This window comes from Mixophyes fleayi, chromosome 8 (genome assembly GCF_038048845.1).
Source record: "Mixophyes fleayi isolate aMixFle1 chromosome 8, aMixFle1.hap1, whole genome shotgun sequence".
Classification (NCBI taxonomy): Eukaryota; Metazoa; Chordata; class Amphibia; order Anura; family Limnodynastidae; genus Mixophyes; species Mixophyes fleayi.
The window spans coordinates 118,435,006-118,448,649 of record NC_134409.1 but is presented as its reverse complement, the minus strand read 5'-3'; the positions used below and the strand labels follow the sequence as shown (position 1 = coordinate 118,448,649).

Below are 13,644 nucleotides of genomic sequence, written 5' to 3'. Positions count from 1 at the left end.
ACAATACTCCGTAGACAGATCTTTGCTGTGCCTAAATATCTCTCATGCAAAGCGTCTGGAGAATTGGGAGGCTGACCCATAAGATCAGACAATGGTTCGCCACGCTCATGTTTTAGGGAGACTTACAAAGTCACCCATGGGCAAGAATGTTGATGGAAGTTACAAATTAGGGCGTACAACCAAACATAAGAAAGTGTCCATTGGTAAAGTCTCTATAGATAATTGTGAGAATGTCATCCATGATGACACGTGTCTTGAGCAAATTAAGGGCTAGATTTACTAAGCTGCGGGTTTGAAAAAGTGGGGATGTTGCCTATAGCAACCAATCAGATTCTAGCTTTCATTTATTTAGTACCTTCTACAAAATGATAGCTAGAATCTGATTGGTTGCTATAGGCAACATCCCCACTTTTTCAAACCCGCAGCTTAGTAAATCTAGCCCTAAGACTCTAGACATGGGTAGTTTTATCAAAACTCTGTGCGATATAATTAATGGGCATACTGTTCCTTATGTTCTCCCTGATGATGTGTACTTTGTTTGTGGGAGGAAAGCTTATTCCTGGGTTACTCCGAGTTCCAAGGGCTTGTGTTTCTTAGCTAAACTGGTTCCTGAAATCATGACTGTTACTCATGAAGAAATGGTTGGTATTCACAAGACTACATCCCCACCATACATACACACACAGTATGAACACCGTGGCAAGAGAAATATGATTCCTGGTGAGGAACCCATAGCTACAAAATTGATTAGTGAAACCGCTGGTTTTCAAGTTATGGTTGCTCTAGATCTCACCAGGACTGCTCGGGGAACATTAAACTTTAAGTATATCCAAGACCTAGCCAAATTAATAGATAATATCACCGAGATGTATGATGACACTTTCAGGTATACTGGAAGGGAGCTACAAGCGTACAAGAAGGAGTTGGGGCAACATAGACTGGTACTAAATTATCTCACCTCTATTACTGGTGGGTACTGTGTAACACTGGCCACCCAGTTCGGTGTCAAATGTTGCATGTACATCACCAATAATACGGATGACCCAAAGGAGGTTATAGACCGGAAGATGGATGAAATTCTGCAACTGAAATGGGAATTTCGAAGGAACCATAATATCTCATCGTCCCATGGCTATTCAAGCAGCCAGGACAGGATGAGGACACAAATGGGGCTCCTGATTGTATTCTAGAAGTTCCTATCTAAGCGAATCCTCCTGTTCTGCAAACTGCAGCAGCTGCCTTGCCATAGATGGCGCTCTCTGGCTTATGTTCCCCTGGGGAAGGGCCCTTAGCAAACAGCTATATGAGGGGGTCAAGGAATGAAAACATGATGTGTTATCCAAAAGTGGGAACCCCTTGTGCATTATAGCCTAAAGCTCCATTTTTATTTAGCATGATTTTGCATCTGTTTATGAACTCTTTTAATGTAGGCATTTTTACTTTGCATTCACTTTTCCTGAGCCAAATAATGATTTCTAGACTATTTAATTTTAATTATTACTAGAGAGGTCTATTTTATCACTTATAGGTACCAAAGCTTGAAAAACATATCTGTGATTGCAAATATACTGATAAATAATGTTCTGTTACTAATGAACTATGTGAAATAAAACATGTTTAAGTATACATAGTTACTCCTGGACAGTTACATCTGTAGAATATATATCTGTAGTATATTCGCGAGTCGTGTTTTATGAACTCACGTTATAAGCAGCAGCTCCTCATCTAGTGTTCAGACATCTTGTCCCCAGACTTCAGGATTGAATGACTGTACACTGGATCCAGAGCGCCTGCGATAAGTAACGGCTGTACTTATTATAATTTTTGCTTGAATATCTACTGCTACTTTTTGAGAATAAATCTTTGTGCATTGGAAACACAAATCGAGATTCGACAATCGTTATTGATTAGCGACAATACGCACATAACATAATATATAGTTGTCCATATGAAAATGTATTTCTAAGCACTATAAGTCAAATATAATACAGCTACATCTGACCATTGTATTATTTACAGAGCTTGTTTTAGTGACTGATGTACAATACAGAAAATGTTGTAGTGAATACTATACAATATAGACTGCAATTACATTTCCTTTATACATATTCTAACCTAGTTTCGTTTCAGCTATGTACCCTGTGATTTCCTGGAAATGGGATGATTTCAATGCTTTATATTATATTACTCAGAGTGAAACTGAAACTAGTGAAGGAATTTCCTCTATAAATAAGAGTGAGTTGCTCTTGCCCACTAAGAATGTAACAGAGCTCTGCAGACATCATCAAGACATTCCGGGGTAAGGTATGTTATACTGGGAAATTACAAAAGAAAAACATTTATTTTTTATTTATGCTATTAACTTCATATATAACGAAAGATTTAAGACAATTGGTTGTGTTTAATGGTATCAAAGTATAAGGAATAAGAACATTGAATTTCAATATTCTAACAACTTGTAACATTTTGTTTATATTTTTATATATTAGCAGAAATAATTAATCCAAAATCTCAAGAATTTGGTCCAAATGGATTACATAAAATTAGATGGTGGTAATGATGAATCTGAATGTTCTCCTAAGTGTTCAGTTCTTTAAATGCTTTTGATTTATTCTGTTCTACGTTTATTTCAATTTACTATAACTATAGATACATTGTATATTGTTACATGCAGTTCCTTCCTGTTGGCTAAATTTAAAAAACTTGTTTGTTTATCCTATTATTGTTTCTGATTGTATTTTTTTAGACCAATGTATAGTACGTAATCTGTAATATTTGACCTTTTTATGCATTATTGAAAATTTAAAATAAAATAAGCATGATGAAAAAAAACTGATATTTTTAAACAAATTATGATCACTATTAAATTAATATCCTATATTGAATCACTCACCTTACATAATTCTTGCCATGTGCTCATACATAATATCTTTAAGAATATATATATATACTACTTAAAAGCCCGTTAAAATGACGGAAAAAAATAAAAGATCATGTTGGACCAAACGAATGGATAGAAAATCGAGTCAATTTTGAATAACAAAGCTAATTTTAAATGGTAACTGAAACACAAAAAATGTAAATAAACCAGGCCAAAGAAGCCGAAGAAATGATGAACATCTAGTCAGTAGGAATAGTCATTTGCAAACATTTTACCAAATCTGTGGAAGTGTGTGTGGGGGTGATTTGCAGTGGTGTGAATGTGTGGAGGTGTGTTTGTGTGTGTGTGTGTGTGTGTGTGTGTGTGTGTGTGTGTGTGGTGTTGATGTGCGGAGGTGTGTGTGTGTGGTGTAGATGTGCGGAGGTGTGTGTACATGAAATATGGAAAGCTGAGCAATAGGTAAACAGGGTACGTAACAGTATATAATACATTCATCCTACCTTCAAAAGGGCTGAACATTACCCTTAATTTTGAGACTGAAAATATAAGCTAAAGACACCCACATCACTCATCCGAAAATGCCCACACATGCCACCTAGACCTCCCACATGTTCCAAAATAGCCTCAAATGTACTCAGACTTTGATATGTACTATGAAACTGCGCTCATATCTTCACACATGCACCTTATCTGCCCCTCAGACATCCCCACATGCCCCTTACATGCTCATCAGAACTCCCAACCTAAACATTCTTTTCCTTACTCACAAATGTATTTTTGCATGTAATTTATTATACATCCCCTGCCCAATCCTTGTCACTCTTTAGCACCCTGTCCCTCTTCATCACATATCCTCCTTCCTGTCCCCCTTCATCACATATTCCCCCCTCCCTGTCCCTCTTTATCACATATCCTCCTCCCTGTCCGTTTTCATCACATATCCCCCTCCCTGTCTCCCATCGTCACACATCCCCTCCCCCTGTCCCTCTTCATCACATATTCCCTCTCTTTCTCTCTCTCTCTCTTTGTCCCTCTTCATTACAGTTTCACCCCCCCCCCCCCGTCTCTCTTTGTCACATATCCCCCTCCCTGTCCCTCTTCATCACATATTCCCCCTCCCTGCCCCTCTTCAACACATATTCCCTCCCCCTGTCCCTCTTCATCACATATTCCCTCTCTTTCTCTCTCTCTCTCTCTCTCTCTCCCTCTCTCTCTCTATATATATATATATATATATATATACACAAAACCACAGATACCCAATACGGGGGCGCGTAACCCACTTCTGTGTACAAAGTCACTATCTACTGATAGACATTAAAAAAGTAAACACAAAGTCCAAATTGCAGGAGGCAGCCAGTTCCAAAAACAGATGGTGAATCTGGACTATCTAAAAAAGAAGGGTAGAAGAAACAGGGCGCCACATAGTGTATTACCACAATATAATAAATGCTTGAAAAGGATAGAGTATGACAAAGATGGAAGCACACTAGAGATATAATATGTATTTAAAATGTTGTGATTTTCAAATAGTGATCAGAAAAGACACTTGTGCCAACACACTGTTATCCCAGGTGTGATCACCACTTGTAAATATTAGGCGTACCGGATAAAAAACTTGTCAGGCATATCCATAAAACTATGGGACCGGCCCAGGGGACAGATGCCCCCTTGTCCCTACAAAGGGACGACTAAGGACTGTTCTGTGTCTGAATTTATATAAATTACAGAAAATGCCCTATGTATGTTTAAATGCATTTCAGTATTTGTTATATTGTTCTATGAATATTTTCTCTCTATTACTCTCCCTTGAAGGTTCATGATACCAACGGAGTGCATCAGAATACTGTGATACAGAAGATTCTTTGTCGCCTTTAGGTATGCAAATAGTTTTTATTTTCATATGGTGTTATTGTTGCTGGAACTGATGTCACATCTGTGAGCTACAAATGTATATATAATTAACTTAAAATGAATAATGTGACTATGAGAAATGATTGCATACCCAAACAATACATGTGCGTTTCAGTCTCAATACAGCCTTCTATTGAAGGCTGTATTGAGTGGCTTTTCTGAGCAGGGTGCCTGGTGGTCCCATTCCGCATGACCTGACCAATCAGTCAGCATTCACATCCACAATTGGATTGCAACAATGCGTCTGCATGCTCTTGGGGTCAGAATTGTAGGTGTATTTTTTTGAATCTGAAAAAAATTCTTACGTTTTTTCTGAAAGCTATGAAAGAGTCCAGAGGATGTTGTCATCTTTCACACAGGAAAAAAATAAGCTTTCTACATGCAAAATCTGTGAATAGGTTAAATAGATTGGCTGCATGCGAGAAACCCTCTATGTTGGGAGGGGAGACTGGAAAATAATGCATGTCCACTGGGGCTCTTCCTGACCTCCCCTCCCCTCCCTGGGGCAGGGTAAATAAACAAGATTGGGAACCCTGGACTGGCAACTATGCCACTCAGAATTGGTCTTAGTATAATGGACTGTGGTCTCTTAGCACTGAAAGAGAAGTCACAGAGACAAAACTTGAAGTTAGTCAATTTAGATGGGGAACATTGCCTAGGCCAATAAATAGCATTTCTACAGTAAATCCAGGCTTTTTTTGCTGCCATATGTATTTGTAACTTGTGTGCCAGAGTGTGTAGTCCTCTGAGCCCTTATACTTGAATTACTGATAAACATTGAATCATCATCATCATCATTTATTTATATAGTGCCACTAATTCCGCAGCGCCACTAATTCCGCAGCGCTGTACAGAGAAATCATTCACACCAGTCCCTGCCCCATTGGAGCTTACAGTCTAAATTCCCTATTATAGACACACACTCAGACACTGACAGACAGAGAGACTAGGGTCAATTTTGATAGCAGCCAATTAACCTACCAGTATGTTTTTGGAGTGTGGGAGGAAACCGGAGCACCCGGAGGAAACCCACGCAAACACAGGGAGAACATACAAACTGCACACAGGTAAGGCCATGGTCGGGAATCGAACTCATGACCCCAGTGCTGTGAGGCAGAAGTGCTAACCACTAGGCTGCCCATGAATGTTTGCAATAGACAGGTTACAATGAGAGATGCTTATAAAATGCTTAACACTTGATGTTCTCACATAAGTCACCATTTTTACAATCCTTCTTAAAATCCTAATAATAAATAAAAGACACGAAAACAGAGCTTGGCAAATAATTGGAGTTTATTAAAATACAAACGTATGGTGGAGAAGAAAATGATAAGCAGTTCAGTTAGGACCAATGATCCTTACATCACAGTGAGGGTCATTTGCCCTCTCGATATCAATACATGGGGAACCATTTCACCTGGGCACATCCCTTATCTTTTAAACTTAGGTATCCATTATCCCAAGCATCTGAAGATCTATGAGCTTCTGAGCTGTCAGAATGCAACCAATTAACCCACCCCCAAGGGCGATGCCTGTACCGAAACCAAAGCCTGACTCTTTGAAGGGAGGCGGGTTCTACCATTACATACAATTAAGCTAATGTGCACCCACCAAGCATTGGCCACCAACTGCTCAATGTATTTCGGCAGATGCTACCATCATGCCAGCTTGTGTTGGCACCCAAAGCTCCTGCCAAAAAATGTCATCGGGAGTAACATAGCACCAGGCAGCAAAGCCGAAGGGTGATGGAACCCAAATCCGAAGCCATCCCAATAGGGGCACTATTAAACACACCTTGGGCTAGTGTTGGCATACAAATCACCTGCAAAGAAGCTCCAAAATCAGGGAGGAAGAGCGGGCAACTTGTCCTGCAGACTAAGAGTCCTGCACCACCTGTCAGGGAAATTTATAATGTGGCCTAACTAACCTCTCAGTGACACAACATGGGCATACCCAAGGCTCACTTTGCTGCCCACTTTACCCCTTAAGAGAGGGGACAAATACAGTTGCAAACAGACATCTCAGCTTTTAATTTCCCTCAGACATAATAGTCAGGACCCACCAAATTGATGCTCTCACTCTCCATTCTAAGTGCTGCACTTGCTTAAGGACATTAGCTAAAAATATACAAGTCTGTTTCTTAATTAACTCCTGCACAGTACTGGATTATGGGCTGGATTTGATGCAATCAGGAGTTGACTGCACAGTTTCTTCCACCCCTAATATCCACTTTTGAAGCTTTTTAAACCTACTGTACTCTTTTCTTAATAGTGATAAAAACAAAGAGTCAATATTATAACACGGCAACTATAATGTACTCTGCAAATGTAATAACATTTCCAAATGAGCCCACAAAAATGCCTATTGCACAAAGTAAAAGTATATCCCACATATTGAATATTCTCACTATCGCAAAGTGGCTACTTTGCGATAGTGACCAGAGGGGAGAGCAGGTAAGATGCGGTGAGGTATCCAGGATCCCTCTACTGCAATGCTCTCCCCATAGACTTCAATGGCTAACGCCATCTTTAGATGACATTAGCCATCGGGCACAAGTTGAACTTGTTATATCATGCAAAATAGCAGTCCTATGGGGACTGCTTTTGCATTCGAAGAGACTGGGGCCGCAGCAGATATCTCAGATATCTGCTGTAATCCCCTAGTTATAAATTGATTTGATCGTTCAAAATTCGGCTATCCCCCGAAATATTTTAAAGAAAAAGTAGATTAATAAATAGACCTCATAAACTGATGTGTGCCTACACAATCATGAAATGTTAACACAGATAACACATGATAACTAGGGATGTGCACCGGCGACTTTTGGTGTCTCGTGTTTTGTGTTTTGGATTCGGATTGTTTTGAGGTTTTGGGTTCGGATTTGTTTCACAAAACACCTGCCGAAAGGCTTTGGTTCGGATTTAACGTTTTGGATTCGGATTTTTTTTGAAAAAAGCATAAAAAGTTCAAAAATCAAGTTTTTGGGCTTATTTTCACTCCTACGCTATTATTAACCTCAATAACATTCAATAACAATCATTTCCACTAATTTACAGTGTATTCTGAACACCTCACAATATTGTTATTAGTCCAAAACGTTGCAACGAGGTATCTTTCTGGACTGCGTAGTGGAGTGGTCCCCACAATATAATAAGAAAACCATCAACTGGTCTTAATTACACCAAAAATTGTATCTGGACTGCGTAGAGCAGTGATCCCTACAAAATAATAAGAAAACCATCAACTGGTCTTAATTACACCAAAAATTGTATCTGGACTGCGTAATGGAGTGGTCCCTACAATATAATAAGAAAACCATCAACTGCTCTTAATTACACCAAAAATTGTACCTGGACTGCGTAGAGGAGTGGTCACCACAATATAATTTAAAAACCCTCAAATGGTCTGAATCCCACCAAAAATTGTACCTGGACTGCGTAGAGGAGTGGTCCCCACAATATAATAAGAAAACCGGCATCAACTGGTCTTAATTACACCAAAAATTGTATCTGGACTGCGTAGAGGAGTGGTCCCTACAATATAATAAGAAAACCATCAACTGGTCTTAATTACACCAAAAATTGTATCTGGACTGCATAGAGGAGTGGTCCCTACAATATAATTAAAAAACCCTCCACGGGTCTGAATTCCCAAAAAAAAGTTTCTTGACTGCGTAGTGGGGTGGCCCCGCTACACAATTTTTTACCGGGGCCACAATATAATTAAAATACCCTCCACGGGTCTGAATTCTACCAAAAAAGTTTATGGACTGCATAGTGTAGTGTTCCCCACAATATTATTTAAAAATTTTGCAGCAACAGTCAACGTTGTTTAATATCTGATACACCTCTATCTGGACTGCATAGTGGAGTGGCCCCGGTACTAAATTTGGTACCGGGGCCACAATACCTCCTCCAACTTCCAAGTGTAGTGTTTATAACATATAAACACTACAGTAGTTCTAGCACGTCAATACCTCTTGTTTTAAATTATGACAGGGCTTTTTACTTTTGGTTTAATTTTTTGAATTTGTTGACATTTTGTTTTACTTTTTGAACATGGCAAACGACTGTTGAATGGTCACATAATGCCAAAAAAATAGTTGCAAGATGGAATTGTCCTTGGGTACTCCCACCCACCCTTATGTTGTTGAAATAGGACATGCACACTTTAACAAACCAATCATTTCAGCGACAGGGCCTACCAATTAACTGTGGCTGAAATGATTGGTTTGTTTGGGCCCCCACACCAAAAAAACAATTCATCTCTCCCTGTACAAACTAAACAGGCACTACTGAGGAAAGATGTCGTCCTCCTCCTCAACCTCTGATTCCTCTCCCCCTACAGTGTGTACTTCCTCCTCCTCACACATTATCAATTCGTCCCCACTGGACTCCACAACCACAGGTCCCTCTGTACTATCTGGAGGGCAGTGCTGTACTTCATTGTGGATTTTTTTTCCTGCCAGTAACAATATGGACTGTCTGACATGTCTATTTGGATGGTGTCAGCAAAATAATCCTCCACCATTTTTTCAATTGTGACAGCATCCAATGCAGCGACAGTAGACATGTCTGCAATGGTTGGCAGGTCCTTCAGTCCGGACCAGATGTTATCAGCATCCCCGCCAGCGGGTCTTTTAGGAAAACTGAGCTTTTTCCTCACAGCCATAGATGTGGAAGAAAATGAGGGTGGAGCTGTTGGCATGTCACGGTCCTCTTCAGAGGACAATCTTCTGACCAGCAGGTCTTTGCACCGCTGTAGACTTGTGTCCGCCGGAAACAGAGACACAACATACGCTTTAAACCGAGGATCGAGCACGGTGGCCAGAATGTATTCCTCTGACTTTAAAAGAGTGACCACCCTCGGATCCTGGCAAAGCGTACGAAGGGCTACATCCACAAGAGCTACATGCTTGGTGGAATCGCAATGGTTTACCAGCTCCTCCCTCACTTTCTCCAGCTGCTTCTGCAACAGCCTGATCAGGGGAATGACCTGACTCAAGCTGGCAGTGTCGGAACTGACTTCTCGTGTGGCAAGTTCAAACGGCTGGAGAACCTTGCACAACACGGAAATCAGTCTCCACTGCGCTTGACTCAGGCGCATCCCCACTCCTTTGCCTATGTCGTAGGTGGCTGTGTAGGCCTGAATGGCCTTTTGCTGCTCCTCCATCCTCTGCAGCAAACTCCAAGGTGGAGTTCCAGCGCGTCACAACCTCTTGTTTGAGGTGATGACAGGGCAGGTTCATGGTTTTTTGATGTGCCTCTAGTCTGCGGTAGGCACTGGCTGAATGCCGAAAGTATCCAGCAATTTTGCGTGCCACCGCAAGCATCTCCTGCACACCCCTGTCACTCTTGAGGTAATGCTGCACCACCAAATTAATGGTGTGGGCAAAACATGGGACGTGCTGGAAATTGCCCATATTTTATGCCCGCACAATGTTATTGGCATAGTCTGACACCACAAATCCCCATGAGAGTCTAAGTGGGGTAAGCCACTGGGAGATAATTTCCCTCAGTTTCTCTAATATGTTGTCAGCTTTGTGCCTCTTATTAAAGCCTGTAATACACAATGTTGCCTGCCTTTGCACGAGCAGCCGTTTTGTAGATGCTGCTACTGATGCAGCTGTTGCTGTTGCTGCGGAAGGGGATGCATCTACCCAGTGGGCTGTCACAGTCATATAGTCCTTCGTTTGCCCAGAACCACTTGTCCACATGTCCGTGGTTAAGTGGACAGTGGGTACAACCGCATTTTTTAGAGCACTGAGGACACTTGATCGTACTTCTCTGTACATTTTTGGTATCGCCTGCCTAGTGAAGTGGAATCTCGACGGGATTTGGTACCGGGGACACAATACCTCCATCAACCCTCTAAATCCCACTCCACTGATGGCGGACACCGGGCGCACGTCTAACACCAACATAGCAGTTACAGCCGCAGTTATACGCTTTGCAATAGGGTGACTGCTATCGTATTTTGTGGTCATGGCAAATGACTGTTGGACGGTCAATTGTTTTGTGAAAGACTTAGTGGTCTTACGACTTCCCCTCTGGGAAGATGACCGACTAACAGCAGCAACAGCAGCAGTGGCAGTAGTAGGCGTACCGCTGCAGGATTCCTCGGATGAATCCCGTATTGGAGAGGACTCAGTCTGGCTGCTGACTTGGGCTGCAGGACTGAATCTGATGGAGATCGTGGAGGAAGTTGATGAGGAGGGTGTTGCTGGTGTGTATCCAACTGGACCACGGGATTTAGGTGTCCCTGTACCGATGACGGTCCTAGCCCTAGTTCCTGAACTAACCACTGAACTATGAAGGTTATTCAGGTGACGTATAAGGGAGGATGTCCCTAGGTGGGCAAGATCCTTACCCCTGCTTATTTGAGCTTTACATAAGCTACATATGGCAATACAATTGTTGTCCGGATTGGGATAGAAATAACTCCAGACCGAAGAGGTGCATTTTTTGGTCTTCTGACCCGGCATGACAATGGGCTTTTTAATCCCATGGACATCAGCTGTTTCCCCCACTGCTGCCTCATTTACAATAACCACATCAGCATCATCATCATCAAGTTCCTCCACACCGCCAGCTACATCAATAGCCTCCTCCTGAGCCACCTCTTCCCGTACAGTGATGGGAAGGTTAGGCTTGACAACCACCAACACCCTTGGACTCGCCTTGGAGATTTGTGATAATGTCTCTTTAAAAGGCAGAGTTGTTTGCTGTGTTGTTGCTGACAGCATAACTCTCTTAAATTTTTTGTAGGGGGGGGGAGGAGGAGGGCTTAGTTCCTTGGGTGAAGCTGAACCACTAGTCATGAACACGGGACAGGGGCTAATCCGTTCCTTGCCACTGCGTGCCTTAAATGGCATATTGGCAACTTTACGTTTCTCCGCAGATGATTTTAAGTTTCTCTTTTTGCTACTTTTACTTAACTTGGGCTTTTTGGATTTTACATGCCCTGTACTAGGAGATTGGGCATCGGGCTTGGAAGACGACGTTGATGGCATTTCATCGTCTATGTCATGAATAGTGGCAGCAGCTTCAGCATTAGGAGGAAGTGGGTCTTGATCTTTCCCTACTTCATCCTCCAAATTTTTGGTCTCCATTATATGTAGCACAAGATACTGCAGAATGTGCGAACTTGGTAATATTGCAGTACCAATGGACTTATACTGCTGGATTGGTTTTGCAAATTTTGTTATAATTCCTTTTTTTTTTTTTTTTTTTTTTAAAGTTTTTTTTTTTTTTAAAATAACTTCGGAATAATGGGGAAATAACTATGCCCTTAGAAGCACAGAGCACAGAACACAGCACCACTGGACTGAACAGGACACAGCACAGGACCCAGCAGCACCACTGAACTCAGAAGGACAGAGCACAGGACACAGCACCACTGGACTGATACTGCAGAATGTGTAAACTTTGTAATATTGCAGTACCACTGGACTTTTACTGCTGAATGTGTGAACTTGGTAATATTGCAGTACCAATGGACTTATACTGCAGGATTGGTTTTGCAAATTTTGTTGTAATTAATTCTTTTAAAAAAAAAATTTTTGTATTTTTTTTTATAACTTTTTTTTATTTTTTTGAAAATGGGGAATAATGGGGAAATAGCTATGCCCTTAGAAGGACAGAGCACAGGACACAGCACCACTGGACTGAACAGGACACAGCACAGGACCCAGCAGCACCACTGAACTCAAAATTGACAGAGCACAGCACACAGCACCACTGGACTGATACTGCAGAACACAGCACAGCACAGCACAGCACAGCACAGAACTAAACAGCACAGCACGAGATCTACCAGGACAGAGGACCACCTAACACACCCTCCCTCTACCCTGATCAATGCCCGAGTGAAGATGGCGGCGACTAGCGGGGAATTTATAGGATCCGAGTATCGCGGGATTATGACTCCGAGCCTCGGTTTTAGGTTTTCATTTGGTGCCAATACCCGGATCTGTCTCGGATCCGGCTCGGATCGGAAATGATCGGGTGGGCTCGGATTCACGAAATCCGAGTGCGCTCATCTCTAATGATAACAGACACATACTTGCCTACTCTCCCAATTTTTAGGGAGCCCTCTCGGAAGAGCAGACACCCTCCTGGATCCTGAGCAGAGATGGGGCTTATGATGCAATTTGCGTTATTAAGCCCCGCTCATGTTGTATAAATACAGAAAATAGCGATATATAATGTCAGAGAGCGGGTGAATGGTGACAGTTGCGTCACCGCACACCCTGCCCATTAGTCACTTGATCTCGAAAAGTTGGCAACAGAACATCAAACAGGTACAAGCATTTAGGACCAGTGAAGAAAATCCCAGATTCCACGGGATGCACCCAAAATGCACATTAGTAGAAGAGTACAAGGGTGCCTGACTGAGATATTTTAAATTACTTCTGGTCAGACTAGTCTTTTATAGTGGTAATCATAGCAAAGATATTACATGTCAGTAATACTCCATATAAGCATAGAATATGTGATTTAACAGTAGATGACACTAATACTACATCTAGCTACATAAAAATATTTTATTTTAAAACTTCCTGCTAAGGTCAAAGTCTGTATAGAAAAATACTTTCTTCCAATCAAATAGTAGGTCTTATGTCCTGTTTTGGTGTGCAAGGATTTTTGTACTCTTTTTTCCTCTGGAACCATCTAACACTTTTTATAACGTACAATTTTTAATAAGATAAAGTTATATATTATAAGATTATAATGTGTATATGTCTTTTTTATATATGTAATGTAACAGGTGCGGAAAAGCCTTGCTTTATATATGTATATGTAAAAATTAAATAAGCACAGGCAGAATGGTGGCTTAGTGGTTAGCAT

At 41.3% G+C, this 13,644-nt stretch overlaps 1 protein-coding gene across 2 annotated transcripts in view; it reads left to right on the top strand.

The window, feature by feature from the left end:
- Nucleotides 1-2,223: 2,223 nt before the first annotated feature.
- LOC142099645 (interferon-induced very large GTPase 1-like) overlaps nucleotides 2,224-13,644 on the top strand; it is a 37,703-nt gene continuing 26,282 nt past the window's right edge. Inside the window, exons 1-2 of one of the 2 annotated variants that reach the window (XM_075183305.1) lie at nucleotides 2,224-2,304; nucleotides 4,697-4,759. The gene's annotated coding sequence lies outside the window, so the exon portion shown is untranslated. The remainder of the gene's footprint in view (nucleotides 2,305-4,696; nucleotides 4,760-13,644) is intronic. The other variant, XM_075183306.1, reaches the window with a different exon arrangement.